This window comes from Cervus canadensis, chromosome 8 (genome assembly GCF_019320065.1).
Source record: "Cervus canadensis isolate Bull #8, Minnesota chromosome 8, ASM1932006v1, whole genome shotgun sequence".
NCBI classification, from domain to species: Eukaryota; Metazoa; Chordata; class Mammalia; order Artiodactyla; family Cervidae; genus Cervus; species Cervus canadensis.
This window is the reverse complement of record NC_057393.1, coordinates 19951587-19962103: the sequence shown is the minus strand read 5'-3', so window position 1 is coordinate 19962103 and position 10517 is coordinate 19951587. Positions and strand designations below refer to the sequence as shown.

The window sequence follows — 10517 nt, the reverse complement described above, 5'->3', positions numbered from 1 at the left end:
TAACTTCCGCTTGAGAGTTGTCACTCTACCCTGCTAGCCAGCGGCGCCCAGTGGGCGGGAGAGAGGGCGTCCAGGAGCAGAGGAAAGGAAAAGGGCGCAGAGAGGGAAGCTGGCGCCAATACGTCACTCTGATTGGGTAGCGTCGCTGGCGACAGTGCGTCTCTCTGATTGGGCAGCGTTAGCTGCCCTGGCCCCGCCTGTTTCTCTTCCCTGGCGACTGACGGGCCAGCACTCGAGAGGTGGGGCGGGGCGGTAGGAGCGAGAGTGTGTGGAGGGGCGGGCGGGGTGGGGCGGGGCGAGTGGGGGAGGGGCGGGCGGGGGGCGGCGGTTGGGCAGCGTCGCTTCCAAAGAGGAGGAGGAAGGAGGGCGAGCGAGGAGGATGGCGAAGTCCGGGCTCCTGACGGTAACCTGGGGCCGCCGAGGCGGGAGGGTGCCTGTTGGCTGGTTCTTCTTGCCTTCCTTCCTGTCCGTCGGGCGGTCGGTCGGTAGGGGGAGGCCCCGCGCGTCCTGACAGGCGCGAGCCGGCGGGGCCGGGGCGAGGCCCGAGGGGCCGGGGCCCTAGGAGGCGCCGCCGCCGCCGCCGTTTTCCTGGGTGCTGTCGCCGGGAGGCCCGGGCTCTGGGAGCTGACTCTCCTGCGGGGCCCGCAGCCGAGCACCGAGAGCGAGCCGGCCGAGTGACAGTGTCCGGGGGCCGGGCCTGCGGTGGCGGCGGGCGGCCGGCCGGCCGGGACAGCGCCCGGGCGAGGACTAACCGGTGCAGGAGCCGGGGCCGGGGGCGCCCGGAGGATAGTCTCGCTCCACTAGGCTTCTGGGGTCACCGGGCCCAGGCTGCGGGGCGCCCCGTGGGCGTGCGAGTCTTTGGCGGGGGCCTTGGCGCAGCGGTAGTGATACGGGGTGGAGTCTTTCCTCGCCCCTTCCCCAAAGCCCACCGCGCTCACCGGCTCCTCTCGGTTCCGTGAAGAGTGGTGAGTCGGCTTTGGGTGTGTTGCTTGGTGAAGCGACTTGTAGGCATCCAAGTAGTGCTCTGTTGGACATGCCTAATGGTAACCTTTTTCCGCGGAGGCTTTTAGGGGTAGAGGAAAAGTACTCTTCTCCCCGCGTCCCCCCCCCTTCCCCCCCCCCCCAAGTGCTAGAGGCTTCGGGACAAAACGATTTTCCCCCAGCCCCTCAGTATCCATTGTTTTGTACCACCTCCCTCCCCTCCTTTCCTAGGTAGAAGAAGAATGACTCCAAGCCATTAATTGCCTTCTTTTTTTTTTTTTCCCCCTCAAAAATCAGCAGAGGGTTTGTGTAATCGTGTTAGTGTGAATCTACAAACAGGTGGAATGAATACCGTTTCAATAGTTGGAAAGAAGATGCTTTTGTGTGTGTGTTTAAGCTTTCAGCACTTTCAGTTGGTGATTTGATTTTTCTTCTCTGTTGCTTTGTATCATAATGGGGGTGATGAGAATAAAAGAGGAAGCAATGTTTTGCAATCTACCCAAAAAATGTTTTCTAAGTCTCTAGGGATGCTGAAGCAAAATTGGGTTGCAGATGTGGACTGTATAGTATTTGACTCCCTCATGATAAGTACCACCAGTCTATATCTAAGCTTACACCTGTGCACTTCTTCGTAAATGTCAGCACTTTCTTGTTACTCAGTACGCAAGAGTAATGGATAGTTGTATCTAAAACTATATTTTGTTAAGTTTTTCAGAATCTTAGAGTACACTTGTGTCACCGAGTATTTTTTACAGCATCAGTCCTGAAAGATTGTCTTTATGACCTCAGTTTATTAGTTACTAATCTCTACCCTCACCTACATGCTGTAGCCCTTGTAACTGTTTGTTACTATGTATTTGAGGAGATTTAGCTATTGTGTACAATTTGTGACATTCAGCAAGCTTACAGCTCATAGTTTGAATTTGTTAAGTGTTTGTTTTCTGTGTGACAGTGACAAGAATTATTAGGAATAATTATGTAAATGACCGTTCCCTACCTACATAAGGATCTTAGACTGAATGTGATAAATCTTTTAAATACTAATTTGGACCTCAGGTATATTGTAAAAGTTTTATTTAATTATGCATATGCATTTAAAATAGACCACAGAAAAATAAAGGCTTTGTCTAATGGTTTAAATGTAACATAAAGCTGACATATAAAACTGTATTCTTGAAATGCCAGTTTGGAAATAACGGACATGGCCTATCTCTAAGGTTACTACTTTTTCCCAGCGTTTGTTCAGTTTTTGAAAAACACATTGATCACAGGTTGGCATTTGTTTTCTGATTTCTGATTGTTAATACAATTTTTCAACTGTTTTAAGATTTTCTCTTTTATTTGTTATGAATGGTAATGGATTAAAGAGTGATGTTAAGAAATACATTAATAACTTGCAGCTGAGTTTGTTTTTTTTTTTTTTCCAAGTTTTTAAGCTACCATATTTAGAAAGTTGATCAGAACTGTTTTGATAACGGTAACAAGTAAGACACAGCAACTTGTGAACTAGAAACCAGTCAGAAATTTGAAACATTTCACTTTTCAAAAGGAACACTAAAATCATAAATTCTTTTGTTATGCTTGCTGAAATTATACTTTTTGAATTTTTTTTGTTTCTTCAGTGACTTGGGAGAGGGCTTCTCTCATATTCAAGAGAGATAATAAACTGGAATTCTAGGTGGAATGCTCCCAAAGATGGCTTCTGAATAACTGCTGGTATATTTTTTTTGCCTTGCTTTACCTGTATGGATTTTGAGGGTAAGCGTGAAAATTGAAATTCCTTGTTATCCAGGCAGTTAAATTGCAGTCATATTTGTTTTAAAAATATGCTGGATTATCAATATTTGTTGTGTAATTTAGTATTTCTGTAAGACTTGTATTCTTTAAACAGTTTAAATGGTTTTTAGAGTTTAAATATCATATGAGAAAAGGATACCAGAATCTGTTGTGGTTTTTTTTTTTAACTGAAAAATATACACTAACCTGGGCATGCAGATATAAGGATGAATTTCTTTGGAGGTTGAAGATTAAATGAAAGACTGTGTCTTCATAGGATTCAGTTCGCTATATCGTTCGTGTATTTTTCATGAATGAAAAAGCATAGAATATATGCTTATGGTAATTTAAAAAATTCACAAGACCAAAACACTCTCAAAACAATAAAAAACCAACAACAGAAAAACAGCTGACTCCCAAGTCCCTCAGTGAGTTCTGAGGTCTATAACTTGGGCTTAGTGGAGGTGTTCTTAAACTGGATTATAAGATATCAATTAGAGGAAACTTAGATATAAAACTTTGACATTTCCTAATAAGACCCGTGGGGAATTAGTAAATACTATGTTATAGATGAATTAGAAATGGGCTGTAATTTAGCAGCAGAATGATAAAGTACTTCTATGTGATACTTGAAAAAGGAGTACTGCAAATAAATTTGTTGCTATTTTTGCTTATTATTTGACTTATATTTCCTGCATTACGTATTTCACATTAAGCATTAGGCATATTATAATTGAAGGCTAAATCTTTTACCGACTAAAGAATATATAGGTCAGGTTTGCTATTCCTGTCTTCTGAATTTTACGTTGTATCAAAGTTGTGTACTATATATCTTTCTGGAAATTTTTTTTTTTAACACAGTAGTTAAATTTTGTATTTTACTAACTATCTACTCTGACTTTTAAAATATGAAAAATTTCTGTCACAAGTTGACCTATAGTGTGCTTCAAGTATTGGAGTGCTCTGAAATGTAATGTCAACCAGCACAGGTAGAAAAGAACATGAGTAAGTCTAAGAAACTAACTTATGTTCTAAAATATGTAGTTGCATTATTTTAACATAATGTTTCTTCTGTCTTTGGCACATCATCTTTAACTCAGCAAATCCAAAGTTCTAATGTATGAAAAGCATATTCTAATTGCAGAGGGCTCTTCAGCTTTTGAGATGTTGGTAACATATGTGCTTTTTGAGAAAATATGATGTTCCCATTATCAAGATTTAAAGAACTAATTAGATTATTTCACACTATGTATCTCATTCCAACTTTTGTAAAGATCATAACTGGTCACAGAAAGTAGTTAAAGGTTAAAGTTTCTTCTACTGGAAATAGTGAACATACTGCTTGAAGCTAAACCATTACAGGTGACCTTGAAAGAGGGTATGATTTGTCCCTATGTGAAATGAACCTGAAAGACTACTATGAAGTATTTTGGAATGTCTATCTTCTAATGTTCATAGCACTGTGAACACACAATTTAAGCATCTTATCTGCCCTCAAACAGTTTTTAAATCCTGCAAGTTTAGTTATTTCACCATTGACAGATAAATCTTTTTTCTTTTAGTTTTTCTAATGCCTTGTAGGTAAAGTAGAAATGATGTGTTCTGACATGGGTAATGCCTAGAATTTGGAGTTAATTTCATCAGTTAAATTTGGGCTTTCTCTGTTTCCAGTTTTGTGTTGTACAACACTGCCTTCAGGACTTTCACAATTTTGCAGATAGTTTTTAAGTTAACCTTTAAATTTTGTTATGTAAGTGTTTCTTACTAACTAGTTTCATACTCACTAATGTCATAGACCTTCTACTGAGTGCTGTGTGTGTCCCAGTCTGTGAAGTTACAGAGATAAATAAACTGTTTCCTACTTTCAGTAAGTTCATGGTTTGTTGCATGAAGGGGACAAACAGTAGTTAATTGTTTTGCAGTGTGACAAGTGCTTTGGTGGCAGTATACACTGAAGAACTCAGATGAATTAATTCAGACTGCATGTATAATCAGCTGTGCTTACTGAAGGATATTACCTGAGCTAACTCTTGAGGAATAAGTTGGATGGAGGGTAGAAAAAGCACAGAAGTTAAGAGATGTTAAGGTCCATTTGGAGAATTGCAGGGAATAACAATTTGGAGTCCGTCTATGACCTAATGTTAATATTTTAAGTCATACAGTAGGCTTTCATTAAAGTTATTATTTTTAGAGATTGTATGCCTTTTGTGCCTCATTTAATCTGGGGCTTGAACTATGGATCTGCACTGATGTTAGGAATCTGCTCCAAATTATTATTTAAAATTTTTAACTAAGTATATTTTCATAGTTAAATAGAAGAACATATCAGCCTAACGTGAAATAATTCTGACGCATGGAACTTGGATAATGATAAAATGTTTCAAAATCATATTTAAATATATTTTTCTCATATCATACTTAAATATATTTTTCTCAGCCTTTATGTGTCATGTTAAGAGTAACATTTATGAATTTCCTTCCTTAGAACTCATGGTGAGTTATTTTGCAGATATTTAAAATGCACTCTTCTGAGAACATTGAAAGTAGCCTCTTTCCATACTTCAGAGTGCCACTCTTTGCTTAAAAGTCAGACTGTATGATCAGTAGTTATATACTGGTAGCCTGCTATAAGTCTTTGTATGCCTTTAAAAGTTTTTTAAGATTTAAAAGTTCTCTGAACTTGACTATTAAAAAGTAATTTTTCATGCAGTGTGATTTAATACTTGAGGATGAAATGAAGGAACTTCAGCCCTCCTAGAGTGCCATAGTTTCCCATTTTAAAACATTCTCATATTTACCTTTTTTTAATCCTCCCTGTTGGGGCTTCCCAGATAGCAGCTGGTAAAGAATCTGTGTGCAATACCGGAGACCCTGGTTCTATTCCTGGGTGGGGAAGATCCCCTGGAGAAAGGGATAGGCTACCCACTCCAGTATTGTTGGGCTCCCCAGGTGGCTCAGACGGTAAAGAATCTGCCTGCAATGTGGGAGGCCTGTATTTGATCTCTCGGTTGGAAAGATCCTCTGGAGGAGGGCATGGCAACCCACTCCAGAATTCTTACCTAGAGAATCCCCATGGACAGAAGAGAGTGGCGGACTATCGTCGATGGGGTCACAAAGAGTCGGACACGACTGGGCAACTAAGCACAACAGTCCTTCCTGTTATTTTCATTATAGGAATCTGAGAAATTCCTTTTTAAATGTTTCACATTTTAGCAATTCCCATATAAATGTTATAATGTCTCACTTATCTCAAGGTTATTTTTTAGGAAACTAAAACTTTCTGGTGTCATCTCCTTGGATACAACCCCATGCTCTCTTCACCTGGCTAACCTCCTAATTGCTGGTCAGGCCCCAATATCACATCCTTGGGGAAGCCTTTGATCTCTAGTTAGATTCTCCTGTTTTAAACGTCTCCCACCTGTTATTTCCTTTTTATAATACTAAATCATTTTTGTAATGATGTGTTTAATGTCTTGTCTTTTTTGCATTACTGTAAGCTTCATGATGAGCATCAAGTATTTCTGTACTCTTTACTACCATTTCTCCAGTACACAATGTCTTGACCTTGTAAGGCTTCTAATAGAAAATTTGTTTAGGGCCCCCAGACAAACAGGCCACTAAAAAGGACAAAGATATCATAGTGCTTTTGCTCTTAAATACATTTTCTGCTCTTAGAACCCCCTAGGCCTTAACTGAGGGATCTTTAAAATTTTATAATGTACAATTATTTTAAAGTTTGGTAGCCAAATGTAGAAAGGGACTAGGGTGCTCCTAGAGGCCATATGAAAGTTGAAAATAAGAGCAAGGGTAAAGTACTTAAAAAGCAGACGTAAGGCATTAAAAAATATAGCAGTTTAAGGCAAATTATTGTGATAAATACTTAAAATCTTTTAAGATGCCATTTGTTTTATATGTAGAATAGTATCGCAGAAATGATAATGTAAGATCATGACAAAGATATTAATTGCTGTTGGTAAATTTTGATAATGACACAGGAGCAGGTATTATATTTCAGAAAGGTTTCCATCTAAAATGATAACAAGTTTTAACGTTAGACTTTTGTTATTGGAAAGATTTGCTTAATGAGGTGAAATATAGTAGGTATTAATAATATTTGTGAAGTAAAATTAAGTTGAAGAATATGATTAAAAGTCCTGATTTAGTGCAGTATATTATTACTGCCTTAAAAGCATTTGGATTTTATACCTACCATGTGTTTCTTTGTGTCCTGAGGTAAGAAATATGTAAAACTGAGTAACAACATGTTTATCAGTTTTGAATGAAAACATCCCTGTTGCAATGATTTGTCAAAATGACATAAAACAACTTTTAAACTGTTAAAGAGAGTAGTGGTTTAGTTGCTAAGTTGTGTCTGACTTTTGCGATCCGATGGACTGTAGCCTGCCAGGCTCCTCTGTCCATGGGATTCTCCAGGCAAGAATATTGGAGTGGGTTGCCATTTCCTTCTCCAGAGGGTCTTTCTGACCCAGGAATTGAACTTGGGTCTCCTGCATTGCAGGCAGGTTCTTTACCAACTGAGTTATGAGGGAAGTCCTTAAAGACAGTTTTATTGTTTATTTTTGGTAACCTAGACTGGAAAAATTAGATTGGAGGTCATAATTACTTGTTTTAGAAGTCTGTAGAATGTAGCAGCTTGGATGACCTGAAATATATTATTTTTAATTCAACTTTGTTTTTTATGTCTTTTGGGATAAAGAATTTGATATTTCACTTAAAGGGCTTTAGTTCTGGTTCACATAAATTTATTTTGTCTTAGTTTTGTAATCTGTTGAGTTCTCTGACTATATAAGGATAGGTAAAAGAGCTAGTTATTTTTTATTTTGTTGCTAAAACAAATATTGGTTTATCTACCATGTGTTAATTACAATTTAAAAATCATAGAAATGGGATACTTATATACCAGGCAGCTTAAAATAGTAAGGTTTTATGATTTAATCTTGAAAACATTTATTTCTGTACTTTGGAAGTAGGGATTTGAAATTCTTAATACTAGAAGTATGGCCTAGTTTCAGAACACCCACTAAGCAACTGTGGAAACTCAGCATGCTAAATGGCTTATAGTGCTGCAGTATTTTTTAATTTATCCCACCTCCTGTTATATAATAGCTTATAGTAGTACACACAGAACATGAGTATTTAGGACAAGAACAAAGTATGTTGAAGGTCCAGAACGTGAGACTGTGTTGGGCTTTGGATTGGGCAGGAAAGACCTCAAGATGATAAAATAGAATGATGGTCAGTGGGTGAGTGAGTGACATAAATCAGTTGATGTTTTAGGTTGCAAATAAGGCATGAAAAGCAAAAATTGTTGTGGGGCTTGAGAACAATGATTCTTTAAAATGGAGTCACAGTTTTTGAAACAAGCACTTAAAAATTCTATTAAAATTTCTTAATATTTTTATTTAAAAAGTTTGACAACTCTTGTGAAATTGTCATGATGCTTGTGTACAGGACTTAAGTATTTCAATGTAAATAATTTTATTCATTTCCCCCAGAATGTTGTGCAACCCTAATGTTGCTGCATTGTGTCAGACCATGAGAAACAGATAGTGAAACTGATTAGAAACTAACTGGAAAGTATGAGACTAGTTTATATCTGTTGTTCAGGACAGTATACTGTCAAGACATTTGTAAAACATACTTTTTACCAGCTTATTTTGTTAATTTAAAAAGGTACTGTGTTGATCTACACTAATTATTATTATCAGACAAATGGATTTTAGAGTTAAATGTTTCAGTTTAAAGATTTTGTGATATGAAAAAGCAAGGACTTAATAAATTTGCCTTTAAAGTCAGCTATGTAATTTTTATAGAGTTAGCTCTGTGAGTAATGCTTTAGTGCATAACTAATTATCTACATGCAAAAATAAGCTTATCTGGCCTTTTTTCAACTGGAGCTCACTTATACCTGATATTTCCACACACACACACACACACACACATATTATGCTAATTGATACTTTTATAATGACCCTGTAGTAAGATCTTGAAGATTTTTGTTTTATTAAAGAAAGTTAAAATTAAGTTTCATATAATTGAAGTTGTAGCATATCCCTTCTCCAGGGGATCTTCCCGACCCAAGATTTAAACCAGGGTCTCCTGCATTGCAGGCAGATTCTGTACCAGCTGAGCCACCAGGGAAGCCCAATATGTTCAAATTCTTTGCAAATGAATAATCCACAAAGGTAGATCATGTGTAAAAATAAAAATCTTTTTTCTGACCATACCATTATCCAGCTTTTATAACTAACAATTTGATAATATTTGAGTTGCTTTAAGTATGGCCAAATAATGTTGTTGTTTTTTTCTGGCATAATTTAAATAAATCAGTTGCTACCTGCAAATTACTAAATGATTTACATTTTTATGATGTAAGAATTTTTTACATTAAAGCTTCTGTAAACTATGTGTGACTCATATTTTGCAATTATAGTCTCACAGTAGTAGATACTACATCTAACCAGTTGGGAACTGGTTAGATTTAATATGTTAGATTACAAAAAAATTAAAAAATATATATATATTCAAATCTATAAGCATGGGCTGCCTTTCCATATTTAGAGTAGGTTCTGATGGGAGAAAGTCTTTGTTAACGTTAAGTTAAATTGGGCTTGACTATTCCATGTTTTTCTTTTGATCTTGTATGAGGAAGAGTTTTGCTTTGGGGTATTTTTTAAAATGTAATACAGAGATAATGAGATTATATTATTAAGGCCCCAAATACAATGTAAATCCTGTTTTAACAGCTGTTAGGATGAGTAGACAAATAACTAACTGAGCATACTGGTCTTCATCTAAATAGTCTAAAAAGTGAACTATATGAATATGAGAAAAACTTTGTTTTATAATAAAGGTAACTTATTCAATACTGACTCTTAAATGTAATATACCTGCCTTGAGACCATGATCCTCTAATCTTGATAGGTGTAGTAAATTTATTTTTGTTTATATTTTTTTCCTGACAGTTTCTGATAGTTTACAGAATGAGTAATGGACAGACTTTATGATCAGATAAGATCTAGTGAAGGAATGTGTGGGTTTACACATACAAAAAGCAATTTTTAAAAAATTGCTTTAAAAGTTTTTTAAAATTAAAAGATTAATTTTTAGCTTAAAAGTACTGAAAATCAAATTCTAAGTTGAAAATACTTTTTAAATACTGTAGTCACCTTAGTGCATATAACCTAAGCTATCAATTACATTTTATCTCGTTTGCTTTACGCTGATAATTAGGTAATCAACTTTTTGATTTATTGCCAATTAGCCCATGTTAAGTGAAGAGTAAAGTGTTCTTTGAGAATACTTAGGTTCTGTGTGACATGTTTTGAGTTCCTGGGAAAGAAAGGCTGTTAAAGCAAATATCCACAAATCTTTTTTTTCTTTTTTAGACGGTGTGGCGTACGGACTTTTCAGATTAAGTTTGATCAAGATATGACATTAATTATTATATCTTAGTTATATTGAGACATTTAAATTCCCCCTATCCCACCTCTTCCTTTTATTTTGCTGGAGAATCTTACAATTATGTATATAGTGAAGTGTGTTGTACAAGAAAGCTGTAATCTCATTTATGGCTTGACTTTTAGGTTGAGTAAACAGATTTTCAGTTCTTTGCTTAAAACTTTTGTTTGCTCAGAATCAAAATTACATAATAAATCTTGTGCCTTCCCATAAGAAGGAATACCAGATTTCTTGAAAAACTCTCATGTATTTGTTGCTGTATAAAAGTTAGTTTCCCT

General features: G+C 37.0%; 1 protein-coding gene across 3 annotated transcripts in view; it reads left to right on the top strand.

Annotated features, from left to right (window-relative positions):
* The window catches only part of SHOC2 (SHOC2 leucine rich repeat scaffold protein), an 80897-nt gene that overhangs the window by 460 nt on the left and 69920 nt on the right, over positions 1–10517 (top strand). The window contains exon 1 of one of the 3 annotated variants that reach the window (XM_043475448.1): positions 265–403. The exons of 1 other annotated variant lie outside the window; for it this stretch is intronic. The gene's annotated coding sequence lies outside the window, so the exon portion shown is untranslated. Of the gene's footprint in view, positions 1–264; positions 404–520; positions 966–10517 lie in introns of those variants that run through there. One more of the 3 variants, XM_043475450.1, reaches the window with a different exon arrangement.